Below are 7,835 nucleotides of genomic sequence, written 5' to 3' on the forward strand. Positions count from 1 at the left end.
ACTCTCCTAACCAGCCCATCTTTTCACCACTGTTTCTGCTTGAAGATGAGCAGACCAGCTCATCTTAGCTCCCATTTCTCCATTTATTGTTAGGTTATCACTAATGTTGAATAACGGTCAGATAAATAAAGGTCTAATGGAGAAAGAGAAAAATTGAATTGCAGGGTAAAATATGCAATGCTTCTTTGACTTTTGGACAGAGACTTTCTTTAGTGTCTCACTCACATACACACACACACACACACACACACACACACACACATACACACAGAGTTTCAGGACCACTTTAATAAACTCCTACCCTGAATTTTGCTGAAGGACAGAACTCAATAGACACTGAACTAAAATATGAAGGAAAGCCAGATGACCACGTTGTTCCCTGCAAATGCGCCTCGTCAGGAAATGCTCTCACCCACCTCTAAATGCTTTAGGAATGGAAAATATATTGCAGAAATGGAGCTAGGGTTTGACTTAAGATCACAGAGTCTGTTCAGGGACTACGAGGTTCTTGGGGAGATTGGGGTCCTCTGCTAATAGCCTATAGGGCAGCAAAGTGCCCCTAGAGCACAGCAGTTAAGTGTGACTTGATCAAAAAATTTCGTGTAGGGCCTGACCTTGGGAGAGAGGCTGCTGTTGAGGGTACTGTCTGATTCTCTAAAGCTATCGCTTTTATTTGGGTTTCTGCTCCCTCCTCTGCATTCTCTGTCTCCCTGATCTCTCATGTCTAGAGAAAAGCAATTCATCCAAGAGGCACAAAGCCATGCCTCAAAGCCCATATTTATAGAATAACATACGTCCACGTGCCAAAGAAGGATCAGAAAGTCATTTTTTAAAATGTGCTGTCTTTTTTTAAAATACAAATCCATCTGCACCCTGTGCTGTCTCATCATCCTCTAAACCAGAGTTATAAGTCTGTCTCCTAAGTACCAATGATTCTACAGTGCTGCCTGTGTACCCCTGAGCAGCTTTTCAAATGGTTTCTTATAAACATGTTAAAATGTGTGCGCCTGTTTACATAGATAGGCCTGTTCACTCTGCTGGGCTCAATGCATATCATTTTTAACTCTCTGTCTCCCTCTGCTGCTAAGATGAAAATAAATCAAATCAAGCTCAACCTTTTTCTTCTTCCTCCCTTTTATTGCTTCTGCTTGCCTTACCTTTATCAAATGCAGCCCCCAAGGTGAGATCTGGAAAAGTCAGAGATTCTCATAAATTTCAGTGACTCTATCTCCAGTGAGATGCACATAGAAAGAAAGCCCCATGCTGTGCCTGGCACCAGGACCAGACGACACGGTGCGACCACATGGTAGGTGCCCTGCGCAGGGAAGTATTTGACACCCCTTAAAAAATAGATGCGTTGGATGGTGGTTCAATATGAATTTGGAAGAGGTAGGGGAACTGGTTCCCTATTAGTAAAAATAATGAACATTTATGTCAGTTGTCTAATTATTCCCTCCTCCAAAATCAAAACACTTGTAAGAGTGAGGTAGAACTTGAAGATGACTGAGCAGAGAGGTGGGCGTGGGTCTGTAGGAGGGGCGCGGGGGTCCTCACCATTCACAGCACATCTGACAAACATCCCCAGTGGACCATCTTCTCCAGATCTCAGAGCAGGCTTGTCAGCTGCTGGGTCTCCCAACTCTTTTCCACTCCCAGGCACCCTACTCATCCAGCCCCCGCCCCGCTCACTTCCCAGATCTCACACCCACTCCCTCCAATACTCCCTCCTGTTTCTGCTCTTCCGCCACCACACAACACACACACAAGCACACACACACACACACACACACACACACACACGCTTCCTAACCTTTTACTAAATCACATTTTTAATATTAAATACCTATCACACCAAGGATGATGTTTGAGTTTATACTTGCTTATAATGGATCGGTAAGTATCAATTATAAAACTCTTCCTTCCTAGAAGGTGGCTTCTTGTTACAATTTCAAATCTGAATAAGACTTATTCACTGTGTTGAATGGGACTAAGACCAATTTGTTCTCCTTAAGCTGATAACCTAAGGAATTGCATTGGAAACCTGAGTTAACTAGTTTCCTATCCCTTATTCCAATGGCATTTGGTATTCCTTGAAAATGAGTACCCCCAGGCAAATGTTTAAAAATACAGGAAAAATCCAAATGCCATGTGTGTAGGGCAAATTCCTTCTAGCCTTTTCCTGAATTGTGTTTGGATTCACACCCTTATCGCCTTATCATTATGGGGAGAGAAGAGCAGTTCTGTCACCCTTTTGTCATAGACTAAGCTGGTCTCAGGCAAATCCTGAAAGCCTGGAGGAGTAGCCAAGTGAAGGGGAATTGATTCTGTCTGCGTAAAGAAGCCAAGGAAAATTTGCTGAACTTCTGGCACCTAAGCAGCAAAGTACTACATCATGGACCTCACTGGTGGCTTTGACCTGATCAAAGGTAAAAAATCTAATCATTTCTCCTTTTTTTAAAAGATTTATTTATTTATGCATACAAGAACTGGGGTACAGGCCAGAGGTGTGGGGGTGAGAGGATTCACCAGAGACAGAGTGGGAAACAGAACAGACAGATTGACTAAAATACATTGCTGAGGGGAGCAACGGGCGAGACAGGAGAGGTCTGCTATGCCATGTGGGTAGCTCCCTGGCCGGGGATCGAACTCGTGCTGCAGTGGCTGCAGGTACCTTCATAGGTTGCATCTTAACTACTTGGGCCACCAGGGAGGTCCTCTTCTGCTTCTTCAGGGAGAATAACATAGTGAAACAGTAAGATTATTTAGCACTTGCTACATGCTACATGCACTACTGGGTTCTCCAACAACCTTATTTCCCATTTCACATATGAGAAAAGCAAAAGTGTAACTTTCCCATGGTCCTATGACTGTTCAGCAGAGAACCACATTTAATCTGCAAATCTACAAATTCTGCTGCTACAGAGCTTTTGGTAAACTCCAATATCAGCCTCCTCTTACCCACCTTTGTGTTTACGACTCACAGGTGACACTGGAGTTTCAGATCTCATTGGTCTTTTCTCGTCGGCTTTAAACCTTTTGCATCCCCTGCTCAATTTCTATCCTAGTATATCTTTTCCTGAGCCAGTGAGTCACTTCCTATCTTAGTTTTCTTCTCAGCCTCTGACATAATTCCATAATTGCACAACTTTCCAATTGAGAGGAACCATTGAGACTTTTCAGAAAAGGAAAGGTCAAGTGGCTTGTTCAAGATCACAGATCCACTGAGGTCAGCTGCACTCCCTCCTGTGTGCTCTTTTCTCCCTGCTGGACTGGTGCGCGGGCACATGATGCCCTAACTATGGTAGAGGAGCCGAGACTAGCACCCATGTGACGTAGCTGACTTCAGGTCCTGTGCCATCACTCGCGGTAGCTGCATCCCGTACCCTGCTGCACACAGCGCTTTACTGGGCCTGCTATTACAGACTTTTCTCTCCATTCCACATGTAAGAAAACTCAACTCTGAACAAGCATCTTCAGTAGTTACCGTGACTGAGAACTACTAGAACATCTGCCAGACTTTGCAAACACCACTGTTGCTTGAAGCATATTAAGACATGGGGGGAGGGGGGAAATAATAACAATACAAAACCCAACCCAACACAACAAAACAAAAATAAACAGACAATTACAAACCAGAGACATCCTGCAGGGAAGCAGTAGAGAGAGGGATCAGAGGGATTGAGGGAGGAGCACAGGGGACTGAGGTGATGGTGCACAGGTGCCTTAGTGAAGGAAACTCTAGGGGGACTACACCTGAGTGGGGTGGGGAGGCAAACATTGTTTAAAAATGAACAATGATGTAAAAAATATATAAATTTTAAAAATTTTTACAAAAAAGAAAAAACAAATATATTTCTCACCTATTTCAAAAAAAAAAAAAAAGACAGGCATTCTCTCCATTTTATTGAAATGGAAATAGGCTGAGGCGGGTTTACTGACATACAATAGATTAGATTAGTTAGCTAGGGTGTGGCACAACCAGGTCTCGAAAAGGAGACTGTGGCACCAGGTCTTTGCTGTTTATAAAGGGCACGTGTCAAGGTCAGGTGAAAAGTTAAGTGATGGGGCGTGAGCACAGCCTAGGGTTTCAGTGTCTAAACCAGTCTTCTCTCCCTTTAGTGTGTAGGCTCTGACTGTTCTAGACAAGAACTAATGTACAACCAGTTTTAAACACTCTTTAGTATACATATAATTTCACCCAAAGGACTAATGTGTTTTTAAACTTTGTGGTTGTTTTGACAATGCCGTTTTCATTTTGATGTCTTAACCTAGACTGTGAGCACATTCACTCTCACGAGGAGACTGGAGAACCATCCCAGATTTCTTTTTTTTTTTTTTTTTAAGATTTATTTATTTATACATACAAGCACTGGGTACAGTCAGAAGCGTGGGAGGGTGAGAGAATTCACCAGAGCCAGAGCGGGGAGCAGAGCAGGCAGAAGGACCGAAGTACACTGCTGAGGGGAGCAGTGGGCGGCAGGAGAGGTCTGTGCGCCATGTGGGACCCTCCTCCGGTGGCTGGGGAGCAGCCGGGGATCGAACCGGCGCTGCAGAGGCTGCAGGCAGCTTTGCAACCCAGAGCTCAACCGCTGCGCCACGGGGGAGGCCCACCATCCCAGATTTCTGATCCTGTAGGTGATCCTGGATAAAGACCCCATCCTTGTTAAAAAGAGGTGCAGATGAAGCTTACAGTCAGTTTGGGTTTTACTACAGAAATGCAGTTTAACTCTGTGAGAGTCCTGATTTATTAGAAGAAAATGCAGCACACATGTCAGACTTGCAAATGACTACCCATCACAGTTAAGGCTAAATCTGTTCTGCTGATTTAGACGTCTGAGGAGAGTGAGGTGGAGGGGTGGGTTATACTAACCTGCTTGAATTCTTGCCACGCTCCAGACAAGAAACTGTGTTCCTGGTTCCAAGCGGATGGTGCATGCCCCCCGGTTTTGCCTTTTGACTGAATGCCCTGCCCAGCTGGGAGAAAATTTAAACCAAGCTTCAAGAATCCACTCCCAGCAGCACTGATTAAAATGGCATCTCCCCTCCCTTGGGTTCTTCAACATACCTGCCCTTGAAGCAAGTGGCTTGGCAGACCCCCTGTAAGTCACCCAATCAGTTGTCTCCAAAGCCCATTCACACAGTGGGATTGCAGCTCCCAGATATCCTCCCATCCCATCCCTACTGAGTGCTACAGACCAAGGAGAGGTGACTGACTGTGTGAATGTGTTCTGAACTTTGCACAATCATATGAGCTGCTCTTTATATTCTTTCAGCAGTTGAAAGAAATTGGCACTTTTCCCTTTTTGTTTCTGGTAGTAAATCTAATTCCTCCAGCTTAGAAGAAAGTGCCCTGAGAGGTATTTTCTTGCAAGGCTGGCAAAGAGATATGGGTGCAGCCTTAGATCACCAGCAAAGGCCCAGGCTGGGCCTGTGACTATAGAAAATGAACACACTTCTCCGGGCAAGCTGTGGTTCAGGGAATTTGTTGATGTTGAGGACAACAGAGGCTATTTCTTCGGGGAAAGGATACAGGTCCTTGTGACTTCTGGCATCCGGCATCATCCTCAGGATGCTACCATTCATCGTGATCTGTCACATCTGTCCAGTGTGATCTGACACATTTCAGTTAGCTCAGGGCCCTGGCCTGCCTGAGCCACTGAGAGGAGTGGGCCTCTGTGGCCCCCCAGGGAGCCTTCTATCTCCAGTATCTATATAAGATGCTCAGTGAGTGGGAAGTGTTGATCAGGGTGAATACTGAGTCATTTTCTTAAAATCTTGAGCATGTCATACTTTTTTTAGCATTTGAAATGATTCATTTTTATGACACATGAACAAGAATGTTATTCACCGAAGAATTTAAGGCATAATAGCAAGTGAAGGGGGTGGAATTATTTTATAAGGCTGTTCTTCAGGGCCTCCCATCAGGAGAGTCAGGTGGACAATGAAGAGGCACAGGGTGGATGGTGACGCCCTCAGCAAGGCCCTGCTCAGACTCAGGTTACAGGCCCCAGTAAGGACAAAGGACCTAAAGGTGACATAGGAAATACTGTACCTGGCAGGTACATGGCTCTTGTGGGTTTTCATGCCAATGTTTAAACTCTAGGACCGGCCCATCACTGCTGATGTTTAGCTCAGAGTCTGGGGCCAATAAATGGATCCAAGTTTTAAGTTCTTGGGTTTTTGCTTCCTGGGGCCCTGAGCTCAGGCCTCCTCCAGATTTGGGGGCATCAACAGGGGTCTAGCTCCTGCCTGTAATTAGGGTGCAACCCCAACTGGATGCCAAGTCCATCAGGCTCCCCTGACTCAGGTAGGCTGTCCTGGACCTGCATGCTGAGCACCTACTGTGTGCCCTGGTGTCCAGCTCAGCATGCTCCAGGCTTCAGCTTGGCCTCAGCTAGAAGAAAAGGAAGCCAGACCATGGTCCTAAACAGAGCCAGGCCTTCTTCTGGCTGCCAGGAAGGCACTCAGCCCCACCCTGGGTTCAGTTCCTGTCTCCATCAGTAATGCTTAAGAAACCTCTCTGAGCCTCGTTTCCTCTTCTTTAAAAATGTAAACTCAGTTTGACAAATATTAGGTGCCTGCTACTGGGCAGGTGTGACCTTAAGATATTGAGGCTGCAGAGGGCTTGATAGGGACAAGATAAAGAGGAAAACAAGCCTCACAGGATCTAGGAAGATTCTATGAGATTATGTCAATTGCTTAGCATCTTGTCTGACCCCAGTGGATGCCCACTGAATGTTAATTCTAGTAAAATGTTCCTCCCAAGATGACAGAAAATCTTTTAGAACTTGCCCTTTCCTGTCTGTCTGTCTGTCTGTGCTCATGTACTGCTCAGTGCCTAGAGTACTCTCTCCTCCTTCCTCCCTGTACTAGCAAACGTCTGTTCATCCACTTCTGGGTGAAGAGGCACTTGTGTAAGGAAGCACCTCCCTGATGGGGGTGCACATTTCCCTTCCCCCAATGCATGTTCCCCTGGTAACAGGCACTCTACTCTGAGATGCCCATCCCTCTGACAGCCGCCAGTTGGCTGTTTCCCTGAGTGGACTGTAAACCTGGTGTGGACAATAGCTATGTTCACCTGAGGTCTCCACCCTGACTCTGAGGAAAATATCTGCCTACCTGACACTTGAGGGACGCTGTTCTGCTCCCAATGTGTTGTGTCATGCAACACCACACTGACAAAGACACGGGAGTCATGGAGCAGGCTGCACAAGACAGGATGCTGCTGAGAGCAAGATCCTGGCCATTTTTATTGACAGAATAATCACAGAGCATCAGCTACATGTGTTAGGAGGACAAGGAGAAAAAATGGGTGAAACTCAGGAATGTCATCTCGAGCTTGGGGGGACAGGAGTCTGCTGACCATGTTATCAGCTTGATGACCAAGTGTTGTCATTGAAACTAGACCCCAGCCCCCAGCCATGGTCCTAATCTTATCAACAAGGCATTCCACTGATCAGCTTCTGCGGTCCCTTGTCGTGCATCGTTCCTCGGCCCCCCTGGTGTTCCCGGTCATACCTCATGATGTATGAGTCGGGAGTAAATTTAGGCATCCGTCCTCAGCCCCCCGGGCATTTCTGGTCATACCTCTTGATGCATACCCTTCCCAGAGTGATCAAGCTATCCGCTAGTGATTGATGTGAAAGACACCTTGTGAGGTTCGGCTCACATGACTGTGACTGGACAGTTCTGACCTTTGTATAGGAATGCAGAACTGCAGGTGATCATAATGGTGGCTGAACAGGCCACTTAAGTCTAGCAGCCGCTTAAGTCTAGCAGACCCACACCAATGAGAATAGCCCACTGGACCAGGAAAAGAAGAACCCGACCTGCAG

General features: G+C 46.1%; 1 protein-coding gene across 2 annotated transcripts in view; it reads left to right on the plus strand.

Moving 5' to 3' along the window:
- The first annotated feature begins 1,185 nt into the window (after positions 1 to 1,185).
- LRRC8C (leucine rich repeat containing 8 VRAC subunit C) overlaps positions 1,186 to 7,835 on the plus strand; it is a 99,807-nt gene continuing 93,157 nt past the window's right edge. Inside the window, exons 1-3 of one of the 2 annotated variants that reach the window (XM_054691458.1) lie at positions 1,186 to 1,306; positions 2,261 to 2,426; positions 4,897 to 5,099. The gene's annotated coding sequence lies outside the window, so the exon portion shown is untranslated. The remainder of the gene's footprint in view (positions 1,307 to 2,260; positions 2,427 to 4,896; positions 5,100 to 7,835) is intronic. The other variant, XM_054691459.1, reaches the window with a different exon arrangement.

Source organism: Talpa occidentalis, unplaced genomic scaffold, assembly GCF_014898055.3.
Source record: "Talpa occidentalis isolate TD23 unplaced genomic scaffold, MPIMG_talOcc4v2.1 talOcc4.9, whole genome shotgun sequence".
NCBI lineage: Eukaryota > Metazoa > Chordata > Mammalia > Eulipotyphla > Talpidae > Talpa > Talpa occidentalis.